General features: G+C 46.0%; 1 pseudogene; it reads right to left on the reverse strand.

Moving 5' to 3' along the window:
- LOC122643472 overlaps positions 1–18,674 on the reverse strand; it is a 57,176-nt pseudogene that overhangs the window by 24,059 nt on the left and 14,443 nt on the right.

Consider the following 18,674-nt stretch of genomic DNA (forward strand, 5'->3'; position numbering starts at 1 on the left):
ACCACCCGGGAGCGGCCAACACCCAGGCGCGGCCTGCACCAGGCGGGGCTACACCCAGGCGCGGCCTCACCCAGGCGCCGCCTCACCCAGGCGCGGCCTGCACCCAGGGGCGGCCTACACCCAGCGGCCACCACTCAGGCACGGCCTCACCTAGGCGCGGCCACACCCAGGCGCGGCCACCACTCAGGCGCGGCCTCACCTAGGCGTGGCCACACCCAGGAGCGGCCTCTCACCTAGGCGTGGCCTGCACCCAGGCATGGCATCGTGGACATAGACATGAGGTGCACGGACATCAGGGCTACTCATCTATGACCCGATCATATCACTACAGACTCATGTCACCACCAGGACTCTAGGCCACCGCTTAGAAGTCATGTCACCCAGACGGATTCAAGCACCAATGATGTTATCACCACACGCGGGTATCTATCCACCAAGGATCTTGATACCACCAGGACACCCCTCCCACAGGGAGATGGCCAATCAGGATAGAGCCCTGTTACCCAGGGCCTCTATCCACTCAACGACACAATCGCCATCAAACTGGGACTCTCCACACCGCCATACACTACTATAAAAGGCAAGGTACACAAACCCATCAAGGGAGATCAAAACTCATAGTGAATAATTACTATGCATTTGTTTGGTCAGGAGATCTAACTTTGGCATCGGAGAGCCCTAGGCTGGAACCACACCGGTTCTCTCTATTGACCCCTTGGTCCACTTGCAGGTGACGGCACTCGTAGGACCGCTCGACGATTTCTTGATGCAACAGATTGGCGCCGTCTATGGGAACGACGCTAGCCATTACAGCTACTAGCTCGCTTTCATATTCATTCAATGGCACGAAGGAAGACTACCACCACCAACAACGGAGCAAGGAATGGATCACCACCCCCAGAGTGCTCTCGCCGCAGAGCCAATGACCAGAACCATGTCCCTCTGGAGGAAGAGATCCCCCTTAATGACCAGTTTGTGGTCGACAAGCCCAACAATGATGAGGCAGACAATGTGGTGGTGGAGGTGATACCTGACCCCAATGCTCCAGCCACTGTGGGTCAGATCAACGACCTGCAACGACAGATCCTCGATGAACAACGACTCTTTCGAGAATACTTGACACAACGTGCGATGTCTCACCATCGAAGGACTTCATCATCACCAAGGGTGGAGTCCATACCTCGACAAGAGCCGAACCCTAGGAGATCATCTCCCAGGGGCGTGAGATCAGAGAGACTTGCGCAATGGGCAACCCCCACTCCGCAGTGGGGGGAGCCTTCCTAGCGTCCCAAGAGAACATGAGACCTCTCGCCACGGTCAGAACATGGGAGGACGCCAACACCCAGGGTGAGGGTGTCTAGCCCGCAGAGATCGGTCCGGAGGTCTGTGTTCGACGGATGACTTAAAGAAGGTCACATACCACGACGAAGCCTGACCTACAGAGAGGAAAGCCCCTCACCTTCACGACAGGGTTCATCACGGCGTGACCATTCACCATCCCGCCAACACTCAAGGCGGGAGGGGACATCCAGGAGAGAGCGTGAACGGGGTCACAGCGAACGTCCAGCCAGGCGCGAGGGACAGACACGGGATGAGGAGCTCGATCGAAGACTCCGTGACCTGGATGAGAAGTTGGAAGGGTTGAATAAGCAGACCAAAGGCGAGACACATTCTATACCTGGACAACACCCATTCTCGACGGAGATCATGTCAGCCACGCTACCTTCCAGGTTTTGACTACCCACCTTTGAACTCTACAGTGGTACCACTGACCCTAATGACCACATCAACTACTTTAACGGCATGATGATGCTGTATGGTGGGTCGGACATGGTCTCCTATCGAGCATTCCCTGCATCCCGCAAGGGAGCAGCCACATCATGGTTCTCCAGGCTATGACCGAGATCTATATGCTCGTTCACAGAGCTATGCGAATAGTTCGTCACCCGCTTCCAAAGTAGTGTCAAGCAGAAGAAGACCACCGTCAATCTACTGAATGTGGTATAGAAACCTGAGGAATCTCTCAGGGCATATGTTAGCAGGTTCACCAAGGAGTCCCTGGAGGTTCGAGACTTGGACGACCAGACACAGCATGCAGCCCTATCAGGAGGCATCAGGGACCTAGACCTGATAAAGGACTTGTCACGTCATGAGACCAGGACTATGAAAGAGCTCCTGGAGCGGTGCAACGAGTTTGCAAATATGGCCGAGGTACTACAAGATAGAACAAAAATAATCAAGGCCAAGCCGCAGGACAACAAGAGGTCAGCACCTGATGACCGCAAAGAGGGTAAGAGGTCGAGGATAGAGCATCGACAAGAGAAGAGCGACCGCCCATCTGGGAGGACAGACCATCGCCCAGAGAGAAGTGAGAGGGCAAGCACCCCTGAGTTCACACCACTAAATACCACCAGGTCCCAGATACTCATGCGGATCCAAGACCGTGACCTACTCCATTGGCCACGACCCATGCTAGCAGGACCAGAGAAGCGAAACCCTAACAAGTATTGTCTCTTCCACAAAGAGAATGGGCACGACACAGAGGAATGCTATCAATTAACTTAGTGTAGCAAAGATGCAGATGTTGAGATGGATGAGTGGCAAAACTAGGAAGGACATTGCTGAATTTCAGTATACTAGCTCAGTGAACAGAAAAAAACGTTGTCCTCCATTTGAAATACTTCTTGGAATTCAACCTCGACGACCTATCGATCTTGTTCCAGTTCCACCCAAGCTTGAATCAGCCTTGAAGTTGATGAATTCGTGCACCTCATTACAAAGGTGCATGCAGATGTTAGGATAGCTTTGAGAAATAATGTGTATAAGGCTACAGCTAATTGTTATCGACAATACACGGGAGTTCCAGCCGGGTGACATGACGATGGTTCGTGTTAATCCGAAGAGATTTCAATCGGGTGAAACGCCACCCAAGAAAGATGGGTCCCTACAACATGTTGAAAATAGTAGGACAAAATGCTTATGTGCTTGACTTGCCTAATAATATAGACAAGCAATATTTTCAACATGACTGATCTCTATCCATATATATGGGAAATCACTCAAATGAAGGTGACACATAACATATGCTAAGGCTGCCCCAATTACATCCGTTTGTTAATGACATTGAACTATTGAAGCAGTCTTCAATGACACATACACGATGACTAGACATGGAAACGGTTATCATGTTTTCCTCGTTAAATGGAAAGGTAATCCAAGACACAACTGTACTTGGATTCACGCGGATGATTTGAAACGCCTCGATCAGGATTTATAAGAGCATTACATTTCTTTCATCCTTTCGTTGTAGATAGTTGATTTCAATCCAGGGAGAGCTGATGCAAAATTGAATACCCACCAACATAGGAAGTCCAAGAAATTTCAGCCCAATCAATTTTAAAGGCTTGGGTCCACTGTGTTTTATAGTTTACGTTGTTTCTTTTTTGTTTTAAGTGCTTGTAATTTAGTCGGTCCCAGTTGAACCGGTGGTTCAGTTGGTCCAATTTAAGTTAGATATTTTATTTATGGGAAAAAGTTCTCTGTCCGGGAGTGTGGCCTATGCCAGCACTCCCATGAGTCTATCTCTCTCCTCTTCATGTGAAAAGACACCTCTGCCCCCTTATTTTAAGGAGGAGAGAGATAGACACATGGAAGTGCTGGCGTAGGCCACACTCCCGTACAGAAAACTGCTTCCCTTTATTTATTGTCTTTTAAGTGTTTTAGTTTGGATCCACCTCCTTTCTAAAGGCTATCTAGACTTTAAAGAGGACTGGCAAGTTGTAAGGAGTCGGCTAGGGGGGTTTCCAGCTTGACTCCAACTCTACTTCGTAATTTTTTATAAATAAATGTGGAGGGCACTAGTAGCTCAAGATTTTGGCTATTGAGAAGTTTTGTTTTCTGCTCCTTGCGTGGAGAGCTTCTTCCTTGTGATGAATCAAGGTGTGATTGGTGATGAACCCAATCGATACCTTGCCGCGGGAAACCCAGGTACTGATATTCTTTATTTTGCTTCTTATTAAGGTACCATTCTGGTCTTATATTCTTTGCAATCTGTTAAGCCTTGGTTCCAGCAAAACATCAGTCCTACCATCACCACGATTGTTGGATCTAAGGTGCTCTATATAATGCTGATTTCCATTCTGAGTTCAGATATCTAACATGGTTAATGTTCTGATCATTATTCTGAAGTTAGTTTCTGATTCTGTCAGTTAAATCCTACTCCTAATCCAAGTAGAATTTGGATATTAATGTTTGAAGCCTATTTCGAGCCTCATAATTACTGGTCTGTTGATGCTGAAAGCCTGAAATTAACATCATAGGGTCATTCTGTAGGGCATATTGCTTCTGTTTTCTGATCAGCCATACGACTCCTGGTTTGACCAGATATGACCGGTCCTAGTGCCACTAGGACTTGTCCATATCCGCAAATCTGACCACCGAATCCTGCTGGAATTCTACCACTAAAAGTGAAGCTCAACCAAATTTTTAGTTGATCTATTATGTTGATTTGAATTTATGCAAGTTCTTTCAAATCGGGATTTTTTTCCACACTGGTTCGATCTGGTTTTGGTATTGGTTTTAACATCTAAATCAGACCCACATTAGGTCTCCTCCACCCTGAGGAAGTATTTGATGTAGTTTTGCAAAGTTGTATTTATACAGGAAAGAAGATTGCATGGGACTGGATAAAATCTTCTGTTATGATTTCTTAAATGATTTCCTAACAATACAACAAAAATCAGGCCAACCATTCCTTACAAAACTAATTCAGTTTTAAGGGAGAAAAATAAAAGCTGTATATATCAATACAAACCTCATAAATATCATCCTTCAGTCGTGTGCAGGATAAATTCACAGCTCCCAGGACCACGACCTCGACCTGTGGTTGGTGGTCGGTCATGAACTTCAGGACACGTCGTTGGTCATTTTTTTTGCGTTGCTGATCATTAACATTCTGAAACTTAATGCTGAGTGATCCAGTGTACAAAACATCGAGAACTTCACCCGATGAATCCAACAGCACAAAAATAGTTGATGGTTTACCAGGACCCCAACAGCAAGCCATAACCCTTGGTGCAGCTTCATCATCGGAAGCAATATCACTTTCTTTCCGTTGATATGGTGCAACAGAGACCTTGTTCCACAAGTTCCTCCCATATTCCACAAGCAGCCAGTTTTTTGCTCTAGCAGTCAACAGTGACCTAGCTTCTTTCTCCATGGAAGGAAGTAGAAAATTGAAGAATGCATCTTGCAAGATCAACTTGCGCTGCTCATTCCAAAGTTGGGCAGATTTACTAACACCATCACTAAGATAATAATCATTAGCCTCTCTTATTAGCTTATTTAACATATATTCTGGCAATTTAATGGTTACTTGAAGGAGTTTTTCTTCTTCAGCCTTCTGGATTAAAAGCCACTGGGCATCCTCAAATTTCACTAGTGGCATCTCATGTAACCACTTTACTCCTCCAAATTGATGAAAAGGATCTATAGCCACATTACCATCAGGTGTAGGACTCGTGGAGACGACAACTTCCTCCATATAAATACTACGAATGTGTTTCCTAACACAAGGCTCACAGCTGATCTCGACTGCTGTCTAGAAAAAGGAGGGGGCTTTAAGCACATAAAGCACAGAAAATATTTGCACAAGGACATAGAAAAAAAAAATGTGAATGCCTACCATGTGCCTGGCACCTTTAAGCACAGCCTGAGGAGTTTCAAACATTGCACTTGTAAAATTGGAAGCTATTTCCTCTGGAGTGTCTTTCGCATCCTCCAATTCATCTAATTCTCTCTACAATCAAGGGAACCGCGAAGGTTTAAACTTTAGGCAAAAAAGGATTGCAATTTACAAGTAAAATACATTAAGCATATTTGTAATGCCATAAAGCAATCCAAATTACTCTGAATTTTTATTTTTTTTGGTGAAAGATTACTCCGAATAACAACAGGAAGACTTGTGCTCCCAAAGAGCAGCCTAGTTCTTGTACTATAGTTAAGGCTTGCCTCTAATTTGAACAGTCTCTACAATAAAGTATGGCTTGAATAGTCAAAGTTAGCACCAAATTTGGAGGGACCGTATATAGTCTCCAAGCAAATTAGCCCAGGGACGTATCGCTTGTAGACTCCGGGGGGCAAGAAGGTACCGAGGCCTTGGAACTCGGAGAATTTGAAGAAATTTTTTTAGTAAAGTATTTAGCTCGGTTCGGCTTTGAGCGAGCACATCCAGATGTACCTTGCCTCGACCAAACAATTTGATTCAATAAATTGAGTTTCTCCCACATTTACGAACGCATTCTGAGCCTAAAAATGTCGAGTCATAGGACCAGTCCTCATAGACTGGCTAATGTCGGAAGATCGACCCTCATAGGTCGGTAACAAGGTCATAAGACCAGTCCTCATAGACTGGTCGACGTTTGAAGACCGACCCTCATAGGTCGGCAACAAGGTCATAAGACCAGTCCTCATAGACTGGCCGACGTCTGAAGACCGACCCTCATAGGTTGGCAACAAGGTCATAAGACCAGTCCTCATAGGTAGGCAGATCGAGAAACTTAAACTCCCTCCACGGTCGAGCCGAATAGAGCCTAAAACCAAGCAAAATTTCAAAGGCATTAAGCTCGGCCGTAAAGGGCGGCTCGAACGTACAGCCATCAGTACAGCAACTGACCCAAGCTGATCACTAAAAACCAAAAGGGAAATTTCCCAAGGATATGAGGTCGGACAAAGATCCCGACCCCAGTTCGATGAAGCATTGCATGGCCAAATGGCCAGGTCGAGCCAACCACCCAAGGCAGCATTGCTAGAAGCAGCCGAGTTCTTGACCTCGGCCAGGGGTGCTGCTCAGCTTCGATGCTCGGGCGAACAGAATAACGTCAACAAAAAGAAAAGAAACAATGGCTGAGCTAAAGCACTTAGACGAATTTGAAGGAAAAGAGATGTTTCTTCATTAACAGTCGAAACCTCGACGCAGTACAAAAAAAAATAAAAGAAAAGGAAGAGGAAGTTGGTTCAAAACCCCACACAGGGGGACATGTACATCAAAAGAAATAAAAAAAAGGAGAAACTTCAAATGGCTGTCTCCTCGGCAACATCCTTGGAAACAACCTCGATGACTTCCATAGTGGTGTGCTTGGCGGGGATATCCTGCTGCTCGATGCCGAGGACGGAGGGGTCGGCCTGCATAGGGTCCTTGGCTGGTGGGGTCTGCGCGACCTCGGTCCCTTCCTCGTCTCCCAGTTCCTCAACTATGGTATCTGTATCGTCATTAAACTGGGAGAGATTAAGGTCGGGATAGGTAGCTCGAAACTCTATCAGTAGGTCGTCATGGCCCGTACCATACCCCTAGGCATAGGAAGGCTTCCTCAAGTCATGGAAAATGTCCGCGTACTCCTTCGACATAAGATACTCGGTCACCACCGTGGCTTGAGCCCCCTTCAGGTCGGCCTCTGCCTTTTTCTGGGCTTGGTCCAGCTGGGCCTTCAGGGTCTCAACCTCTTTTTTCTGCTCTACCGCCGCCTCCTCCAGGCTGTTGACCTTGGCCTCGGCTTCGCCAAGCTTATCTGTGGTCTCTCGGTGGGCCTGGATGGTAGTGCGCACATCCTCGTTAGCTTTCTCGACCTAAACTTCCAGGGAAGTGTTCGCAGTTAGAAGCAGCTCAAATTGGAGGAGGGTCTCCATGGCCTTGGAAAACCCTTACAAAAGACATATGAGTGTTAGCAAATCCGACCACAACAGATCGGACCCCTCAGTAAGAGCCGAGCAGGAAACTTACCATATTAAAGTCCTGGAACAGGGTGGAGAGGAGCTCAGGATCGAATAACTTCTTGAGCATTTCCTTATCCATGGGGAGCCGACTTGCATTGAGCCACTCCTTAGCGTGTGTGGTCGACGTCAGGGCAGAGTCCCCTGGGAAAAGATGCCAGTCCGACCAAAGCAGAGTGTTGCTGGCCGAGGTCCTCCCCTGGACTAGCCAAGAGATGTCTGTGGGCGAGGCAACGGGCGGAGGGTTACCACCCATCAGGTTGACTGAGATCCTATGGCGCTTGGGGTCCCTCGGTGGGCTCGTCTCGCCTTTTTGACCTTTCCCCTTTTGGGGGGGCTCATCCGAGCCTTGCCTTTCTCAACCTCAAGGTCAACCATGGTCTCCGTCAGGCTCGGCAGCATAGCCTTGCCCTTAGGCGCCTTCGAGGTCTCGCCTTGGGACTTCTTGTCGACGGCCTTTTGCCTTCGTGCCACAATGGTCTTAGCCCTAAGGTGAGCTATATCCATGGGAGGAACGTGATCGACCACTGCAAAAAGGGAAAGACCCGTTAGAAAACACCCAAAAAATGACAAGTACATGACTCAGCTCGGATACCCTACCAGGGGTCAGGTTCCACCTCTGAAGAAACCCTTCGTCCTAGAGCTGGAGGATATCGAAGGGCGGATGCTAGTGAATCAGGTCTAGCGAGGTTAGCTCGTTCTCATTCAACGGAAAAATCCTATTAACATATTCGAGGTGGGTCTCCTTCCACTCAGTTCAGAAGGGGCAGTTCATGATGGAAGCGAATAAAAACTGAGGCTTCCACCACTTGTTGGAGGTCGGCGTCCTGACCAGGAACTTATATCCACTCAGAGCCGACCCCTTCCGAGTCCGGCGTGTGAAGTAGTACTACCCCTTCTCGGATGACTTCTTCAGAAAGTAAAGCCGAGAGAAGAGGGCCACGTTTACAGCTCGGCCCATCTCGCAAAAGAGACATGGATGCCGTATAGCGTCAGCCAAGAGTTTGGCACCAGCTGACCTGGGGATAGGTGGAAGTGGTCTAGAATTTGATCCACCAGGTCGAACACGGGGTGCCTGAAAGCATACTTGAAGGGTATCTCGTACAGGGCGACCTCGCTGGGCCGAATGAAGTAGGCCATCTCCCCGGGGTTGGGGACCCGGAGCTCGATCTCCTCGGGGATGGCATATGAGGCTCTAAGGCGCAAGAGGTTGGCCTTAGTAACCATGCTCTCGATGGTGTCGACACTACCTTTCTCCAGCTCGGGAATGTCGTTGAAAGAGTTGACAGAGCCTACCCCTCCTCGGAAGCCCTCTCCTCATCCGACTCATCGTCTGTTGAAGACGACCCTGAGCTCTCGGCTCGGCCTTCATGAATTGGCTAGGCCTCAAGCCCAGACTCCGGGGGCAGGGGGCCTCAGCAATGTCGACCTGATGAGGCTCTGCTACAGCGGGCTCATCCGAAGTCGAGCCCAATAAATCTATGGTGGGGGAGCGAGCAAGAAGCTCTCGGCTCAGACTCGCACCCTCGGTTGCCCTAGCGAACACCTCACCCACTTGACTACTACCAATTGACATAATGGGCAAAGGAGACTTACTGGTTGAAGAAGCTTTGGAGACGAGCTGAGCACGAGCTAGAAAGCTGAGAACGCCGAGCACTGGATGAGCTGATGATTTCGAGCTAGCCGAACACTTAAAAACTTGAAACAGTGAAAAATGAATGAAGAAGAGTCGCTTATTTATAGCCTCTGGGTCAAAGCGATCCGACAGCCGAGGAGAGTTCAGCGTCGTTCAACAATCCAGATCAAAAGACGATTCAAATTCCTGAGCACCATTATGGAGCCGCGTGACGTGGCACTGAGACCCCAACTGTCAGTCCATACAATGTCAAATCAACGAAGTAGAAGAGCTTGGACTCGATCTCGGGAGGAAACAAGCATTCAGCAGAGGCTCTACTCATCAAGGCCGAGCCGACCCTTGATGAGTGGGGGGCCTGTGAAAAGTCATGAATCTCCCAACCAACCAGAGGTCGCCACGTGGGTGTGCTGAGACCGAGGCCCTGGGCCGAGCCAATCACGCCCCAGACCGGGCCAAACCGTTCGCCTAGAAGGAAGCAACTCTTCATTTCTGACCTGGCCAAATACATAGGCCGACTACCCAACCCATAGAGGACCAAGCCGAGCACCCGGTGCTCGGTGCTGTACCTTGTTCAAAGCGAGTAAATGGTCCCCTCAGCATGGCCGAGGCTCAGCCCAGCCAAGCCACGAGCCGAGTCCATATAGGTCGGCCCAAGACCGACAACCATGATTCGGCCTAGCTCCAGCATGGCCGGGGGAAACTCCCATACCGCATATACCCATGCCACGGTCGCCCGAGGCCGAGCACCGAGGCCGAGCCCTCCACCACCCACCGGGGATCACGGAGCCACGTCAGCACAACCCGAGAATCGAGGGATAAGAATTGAGCCACGATCTCAATGCAATACCGAGTCACACTCCCATTAGGACTCTTACCTAAGTAAGAGTCTGACTCCGAAAATAACTCTCCACTTCGCTCTACGTGAGAGAGCCTTCCAAAAGAAGAACTCTTGCCATGCTAGGACTCTCCCAACCGCCTCACCTCATCCTATAAATACCCAGGTATGGAGCTCTAAGGCTCATCTCACTTTTTACTAGCTGTTACGATGCTGCATTGGAGACCTGACTTGAGCGTCAGAGATTCCTAGGTCGGAGCCACACCGGCTCTCTTGCGCTCACTCAATTTTTGCAGGCTCATCCATGGACGAACCGGGCACCTGAGGTTTTCACACGCAACATTGGGCACCTGAAGTTTTCAAACTTGGGTTTCCAACTTGGAGGATTACATGGAGGAGACCAACACAAGAGTAATGGATCTTGAAATGGAACTACAACAGATCTAACAAGATGTGGTGTCATTGCGTTAAGAAGTCCAAATCGATTTTGATTCTTTAAACTCAAGACAAGAGCGGACCCTCACAGCGGTCCAAAACTTGACTATGAACCTTTGCTTCCTATCTCTTGACACTCCAGAAGCAACTCCCCAAGGTCATCCACCTCAAGGTTTCACACCTCAAGGCTTTCGACCACCTTTTCATGCCACCTTCCCTGGAGAGTCTAGTTCTATTCCCTCCATTCCATCTTTTCTCGGGATGGCTTCTTAGGATCAACCTAACCACGATGCCCCATAGTTTTTTTTTTTTATTGTTAACACTTTTTGGTAATGTCAAAAGGGGAAGAAAAAGTGGAAAATGATTGTAGTAATGTAATCTTGAAAGTTTGTACTATCTATGCAATCATCTCTTATTTATGAATTTCAATCATGATATGCAAGATTATTTTATTTTCCTTACTTTGATATGTTATTTGTCATCATCAAAAAGGGGGGGAGATTGTTGAGGAAAGGACCTCACACAATCCTTTATGGTTTTGATGATAACAAATAAAACCTTGTGTACTAACTCTTGCTCTAGATGCTTAATAAGTCTAGATGAATGAGAAGCCCTCTACAAGAGCATGGCAACAAGTGAGGGGGAGAGACTAAGCTCAAGAGTACATACACACAAGCAACACAAGCACTTCAATTCATGCTTGGAAGGAATTCAAACTAAGCTATGACATATTCAAGCCATGAAGCACTTAAGACTTGAAGACCTGAAGCAGTATTGAAATTGTATTAAAATTGTAAAAAGATGTATTAAGGTTTAAATCAATGTATCACACACACACATGTATGCATACATGAAGAAAGACCTTAGGAGGTGAAACATAACCCAATTCCATGTGCCCATGCCAATTGGACATCACCCCATATCAGTCCTTTAAAAGACTTGTAGAAATCACACAAATCTGCTGATTCGGTATACCAAATCTAAATCTGGCATGCCAGATCATATTAACTTTCAGATGTAAGGTCACCGAGAGCAAACAGAATGCTCTAGATTGCATTCAGTATACTGAATCATGATCTGACATACTGAATCATGATCCAGCATACCGAATCCAATTATGACTGTTATGTGACCTTTGAGTTAAAGGCTATAATTAGGTAATTTGGTAATCTGGCACATCGGATAGAGATCCAGCATACCGGATTAGCTCTGTCTTTTGAAATCCAACCTTAAGATAGATTCCTAATTAAATTAAGCCACCTAGCCTATAAATAGACTATTGCTTAAGGCTCTAAACACCATTACTAATCACAATTAAGAGCCATCAATACAAGAACATTGCAATAACTTCAAGTGAGAATTCAAGCATTCATTCAAAGCACAATCTCACACAAGCTCCTTCATTACACTTAGCATTAAGCTTCAAAGTTGAAAGATAGCAAACACTACTAAAGTTAAGGTACCTCTAATCTTTAGTACTCTTTATTTTATATGGTTGTTTGAGTCATCTTACTTGGAATCAAGAGTAGTTTGAGTCTTCTTGCTCGAAAATCAAGATCACTTAGTTGGTTGAGTTCTCTTACTCTTAATCAAGATTTGTACGAGTTCTCTTGCTCATACTCAAGATTTGTTTTAGTGGAATTCTCTCTAAGGTGAGAGGAGTGGATGTAGGCAAATTTTGGCTGAACCACTATAAATTTTGTGAGTTATCTTTATTATTTTCTTGTTTCTCATTGATAACTTTTTAATTCCGCATTAAAAAATTTGTTATATTCCACTACATTCACCTATTCACCCCCTCCTCTAGGTGCATTCACACTAGATGCACTCTTACTTATTTTGTATAATTGTCAAATTTCCAAATGGGAGTTAGGAGAAAACTCCCAAACTCTCACGGTTTTGGGGAAGGATTTGTGCTATGCTTTGGATGTGCTTATTCCCCTTTCCAAATACTCCCACAAGCATGTTATTTATATGGTTTATGTTTGATTATTGTTGTTGAATTCAAGTTCATGGTAAGGTTTATTGGGGATTCTCCCCTTAGACCCAAGTTCAAGGGAGTTACATTCCCTAACACTTTTCTAATTTCACAAACTTACTTGAATTGTTAAGTTGCAAAAAAATTTACACGAATTTCTTTATACTCTTGTTAAGGTTAGAATAACCAAACACATGTATTATCTTTTTATTACTTGTGTGTAGGTGAATAGAGTGGAATGGCTCCTAAAACAAGGGGAAGCAAGGCTCCCGCAGTAGCACCAGCATGTTTTGATGCTAGTCTATTTGTGTCTGCTGAGGCAGAGAGGTTGTACACCGATGACAGGAAGATCCTAGTGGGGAGGGAATCCATCACTGATGAGTTGGTTTCCTTCAAGGTGAGGCAGGGATTTGATAGGCTGGGGTGGTTTAGCATGTTGTCTCCTCCTACTCTATTACTACAGGTTGGTCAGGCACTTTTACTCCAACTTGTCAGTCATCCAGGAGGACATGGTAAGCCTTTAGGTCAACTCTTTTGTGAAGGGAGTAAATATTTCCTTCAACGAAGTGAAGTTGGGGGACATACTTGGAGTGAGCTTTGTTGGAGATCGAGTCTACCACCCACCAGGGAGAGACCCACTCTCCTATGTGTCCAAGACAGAGTATAAGCATCTGTATTCCACATTGACCAATGAGAAGTATGATTACTGGGTGAACTTGACCGAGTTTGGTAGGTCGCAGAGGGTCTTGACTATGCTGTCTAAGACCAACCTTGTCCCTATTAGGGGCCACAGTACCGAGCCCTTACTTATCGCTGCTACCCTAGGCTATTCCCTGTATGTGGGAGTTCAGGTGTGCCTGCCCTATGGCTATCCTTAGGCACATGGAGCAAGTTCTGTTCAAGTCTAAGAAGAAGAAGACCCTACCCTACAGGAGATTTCTCACACACATTTTCTAGCATTTCCAGGTCAACCTGGAGGATGAGCCAGCATCAGAGAGCTTTGATGAGCCACTTAGGCGCAATTCCCTAGCTCGAATGTGCATTCCATATGATAAGTTCAGTGATGGAGAGCCTGTTGACCCAAAGGGAGATGAGGGTGAGGAGGAGAGTGATGAGGAGGAGGAAGAACCAGTATAGTTTTTTGCTGGAGACTCTAGTTTGGGGACCTCTGACATGAGTGCTATTCTAGATGCTCTTGGTTAGCTGAACACTCACATGACCAAGCTCAACTCAGACATGGTGCAGGGGTTCGCGGGCATACTGGGACAGTTTGCTTCATATGACCACCGCTTTGAGAGAGTAGAGAAGGGCATCCACAACATCAACGCCTACCTGTACTATGAAGGCAATGATGAAGAGGATGAAGACAATAATGAGGAGATGGGGGACTAGGCCCCAGGACTGCAGGAGTTGTTATACATTTTATTTTCTTTTTGGTGTTATTTTAAGATGGTTGTTTCAGAACAATGATTTTAATTTAGCTTTTCTTTCTTCCCCCCCCCCCTTTTTTTTTTGGTAAGAAGTTATGGTGCCCAGTTATAATTTTGGAGTTCCTTTTTGGGATTGTAAGTAGTGTGCTCACCTCTAAGCGAGGTTGAGTAAGCAAGAATAGCTGGATGTAAGTTGAACATCTATATATATATATATATATGTGCTGTTTAATTCTACTATTGTCCCTATTATCTTGCTATGGTTCTCGGATTCCACCCTAACTAGTCTTCTCCTTATGTGTTTCACACATTCCAATTATTTTTGTTGAAAATTTTAATTTAGACCCTATTGTGTAGAGTAAATCAAGAGTCCTTGATAGACTATATCTGGTGCAGAGCATCGCGCTCTGATATCACGCTGATACGCCCCCCACTCCATAATAGGAATAAAGCACAGTCAACGGGTGACTAGGATGGCACGCATCATCCTCTTTACTACCAAGATCAATGGTACAATGTCCCAGCCCATAGTCAACAATTAAGGACAAGCATAATGATTACAATTTATAAAAAATGAAAGAATATTCCATTCAAAATAGAGTAAATACAAGCGAAAGCGACATAAATAGCAGTTACTATATCTTCAACTAGCTAGGTGATGTAATAATAGTTTAACACTATTTGCCAATTGACCATGACGTAACTACTCAAATGAATAATAAGTATTACAGACAAATGTTCATAATGGGCACAAAGCCCCAAAAGAATAAAAAAAAAGGGGATTATCCCCAACAACATCATGGCCCGTAGGCCCAATCATCACAGGGGCATCCATCGCCGTGTTCGTTCGACACAGCCAGACATCCACCACCTGCATCAAAATCTAAAAGAGCGTGTACATAAGGGGTTAGCTCCACTGAGCCAGTGAGGGGAAGGGGAATGCACAAACACACAATTACATATAGTCCATGATGAATATAATGTTAATAGATTTTCCACCTAACACACACTCTAAGTCGGGGGTATATGCTACTATGACAACTCAGGAGACACTGTAGGTCACTTAACTTATCGCCACAATGAAACCTTTATTATCACCAGGGAGCCTACACTAGTCGAAGCCACCAAGCCCACCCAGTGGCAGACCCCGATGATCAGTGGTCATCCCTGACTTGGCCTCTCTCCCCCACAGGCAACAAGGAGCCTCGATCACCCAACACCTAAACCCTTGTTGGTAAGGGTTATAGCAGAGGGAAATAAATCCTAGCCGCAGATATACTACATGCAAGTCCTATAGTCCCGAGAGGTATTCCACATGCATCAACGTCCCTTTCCATCTAGTACCTAGGTACCAGCATGGCATGACGAATACATGGCAGGATGACAATCAATAAATCTCATAAGCATCTTTGGGGCTCCGACACCAGCACACCCGGCACAGTAACCCGATACAATAATGTAAAGTAAAATATATTCGCATCACATTCATTTGTAACCAATATAGTTCATATGCAAGAATGCAGCATGATCATAATGGATGCAAGCATAAGAGCAATTATATGATCTATATAGATATATATATAATAAGCGCAAACATCACCCAAAATCCACTCATAGTTTGCTTGATTGTTGCTTGGGGTGTTTGATAAGAATTACCTCGGTGCACGTACTCTCATACAGGTTACGAAGTCTGGGGATGCATGAGAATAATGTTAGAAGAATATAGCTGGGTCCCATGAGGGGTCTCGATAATTAGTTTGAAGTTTAAGTCAAGACAGCATAGATGGACGCAGGGACGAAAGCAACTAGGTGAGTCCGTTCCTGGCTCCATCTAAGCACATAGTGAAAATAGATGGGACGAATTCACAGATGAAACCTCTAGGCGAATCCGTTCATGCATCCGTCCGGACCTTTGAGACATTCCCTAGAGCGAACGAAATTACAGATGGAACCACTTAGGTAAATTTGTTCCTGGCTCTGTCCCAACCGATCAACCAGGTTATACCGAATGGATCAATGGAAGGAACCACGATGATGGATCCGTTCGTGGGTCTGTCGAATCTCTTTTTGAGGTTTGGAAGGATTTCCATCTCCAGCCTTCCACACATGAGACCATAAGGTTCTTAGGGTTAGGGAGATGAGTCCCAAGCTTCATTAGGGTCCAAAGCACCTAGCCCAACATGGGCCTTAAGAGATTTCAAGGGGTTTGGAACCATATCCAGAGTTTCCCAAACCCTAGATTTAGGTCTTGAGGTTTGGTACAACAATTCAAGCCAATCAACCATGAAAGGCATCAAGGAAGAGAGAAGTAGGTCTCTAATTAGGGAACCAAAGAGGGGTATTGGGTTTCTAAAAGGAAACCCTAAGTTGGAATCGATCCATAAGGGATTCCCAAGTTTGAAATGGAAAGAGAGGGAGAAGGGAAGAGTACACACCTAAATGATGAGCCAATGAATGGCTTCCACCTCCAATAGCTCCCTCCAACCACCTCCTTCAAAGCCCTCTCAGCCCTCATAAATAGCACAGGTGCTCCCCAAGGAGACACACTAGGTCGAATGAGTCCTTTCTTCAGCAAATCTTATAGCTAGACTTGCAATTCTTTTAATTCAATGGGTGCCATTCGGTATGGTGCCTTAGATACTGGTACCGCACCAGGAATTAGATCGATTGCGAATTTCATCTCACGTTCTGGCGGTAGTTGGGTCAGGTCTTCTAAAAAAAGGTCAAGAAATTCCCTAATGATGTCCAGCTCTTCCAATGGCTTTATCTTTACCTCAGTATCCATTACTGTGGCCAAATAACCTTGACATCCTTCATTCAACAACTTTTGCACCTGAAGGGTGGATAAAGTTATTCTTTTGGACTTCCTCATCAGTTCACTTTGGTAGGTGAAAACCAAGCCATCATCTAACTTGAATGTGATCTTTTCTGCACACATGACATTTGCTCTATAGGCGGATAGCCAATCCATGCCTAATATCACATCAAAGTCATTCATATCGAACTTAATTAGACGAGCGGTTAAGTTCTTTTCACAAATTTCCACCAGACAGGGGTTGTAGACTTCCTTTAAGCTTACGACACTACCGATCGGTGTACTGACTACTAAATCATACCCAATGTCCCTTGGTTTCACGGTCATCCTGCTCGTGAAGGTGTTGGAAACAAAAGAGTGGGGTGTACCAGAGTCGAATAGTACTCACGCGGGGGCAGATGAGACAATCAGGGTACCTAGGGTTGGTATACAATAAGGAGGAAATTAAGTTTTCTTACATCCACAGGTTCCTACAATTTAGTAGTGTTAGATGGACTTACCTGTCATCACTTCAGGATTCGCCTCCGCTTCTTCGTTAGTTAGTGTGAAAACTTTTCCTCCAGTCCGATTGTCCTATGGCTAGAAAGGTCGAGCGTGGGACTGGTTTGGCAAGTAAGTGTTGTATCCATGGTGCATGCATCCCTGGCCATATGCCCTGCCTTATGGTATACATATCATCTGATGGATAGCATGGCCGGTGGTGAGGCCAGGCTTGCTTGGCTCGCTGCAGGTCAGGCTGGTGAAGCTGCAGTTGTCGCTTGACTTGTAGTTGGTTGGACAGGCCGACTGTAAATGGGGTGGAATGAAGGTTGGCCCACATCTGGACGACAATACTGAGTCGGGCTAGGGCTTGAACTAGCTCCTCAAAAAACCTTGTTTGGCCATCCGAAGTTCTGATAATTGCTTAGCCTCTTACCCAAGCATGGCGGCATTGTAGCTTTCTCTTTCTCTTTCATTCTGTCTTCCATAGCCTTTGCTTTGTCGGCCATTTGAGCATAGTCCTGAATATCTAGGATTGACAGAATAGACCCGATCTCTAGTTTAAGTCCTTTCTCAAACTTCTTTATCTTACTAGCTTCCCCCTTCAGGTGTTTCGGAGCAAAATGGAACAAATCTTCGAACTGTTGCTGGTAGTCCAGCACTATCTTGGTTCCTTGCACAAGGGCAAAGAACTCAACTTCCTTCTTGTCCCTAAAGCTCTCAGGGAAGTAGCTCTTAAAGAAGACTTCTTTGAATTTCTCCCAGGTGGGATTTGGATGAGCTGTTCCAAGATTGGGCTTGGTTACCTTCCACCACGCTTTTGTCTCATTCTGTAGCTGGTATCCAGCGCATATCAACTTCTGCGTATCCATACATTCAAGTACGTCAAATGCCTTGTCCAAGGTGCTAACCACCGTTTCAGCTGCATTGCCTCAGAATTTATCTTGAAACGTGCTAACGGTTGGAACTTCTTGAACCTCTCCATCACCTTGGCTGTAGAGCCTTCCGCTATGTGTTGAGGCACAGGTGGTGGAAAAAGTATTGACCAGTTGGGTGGTGGTGGTGGCACTACTCACTCTTGCATCATGGCCGCAAATTGTGTAGACATTTGGCCCAACAGCTCTTATTGTTGCTGTATGGTATGGTGTTCACCTCTCCAACTACCATACCTGGCTGAGGTACAGCGGCAATAGCTTAGGCAGCCATTGGTACACTTGGCGAAGTAACCGATACTTCAAAATTCTGAGCTTTGGCTCTGTCTGGTAGCTCAACCTCTGGGATAGATTGAGGGCGTCTTC

This window comes from Telopea speciosissima, chromosome 10 (assembly GCF_018873765.1).
Source record: "Telopea speciosissima isolate NSW1024214 ecotype Mountain lineage chromosome 10, Tspe_v1, whole genome shotgun sequence".
In the NCBI taxonomy this organism is placed as follows: Eukaryota; Viridiplantae; Streptophyta; class Magnoliopsida; order Proteales; family Proteaceae; genus Telopea; species Telopea speciosissima.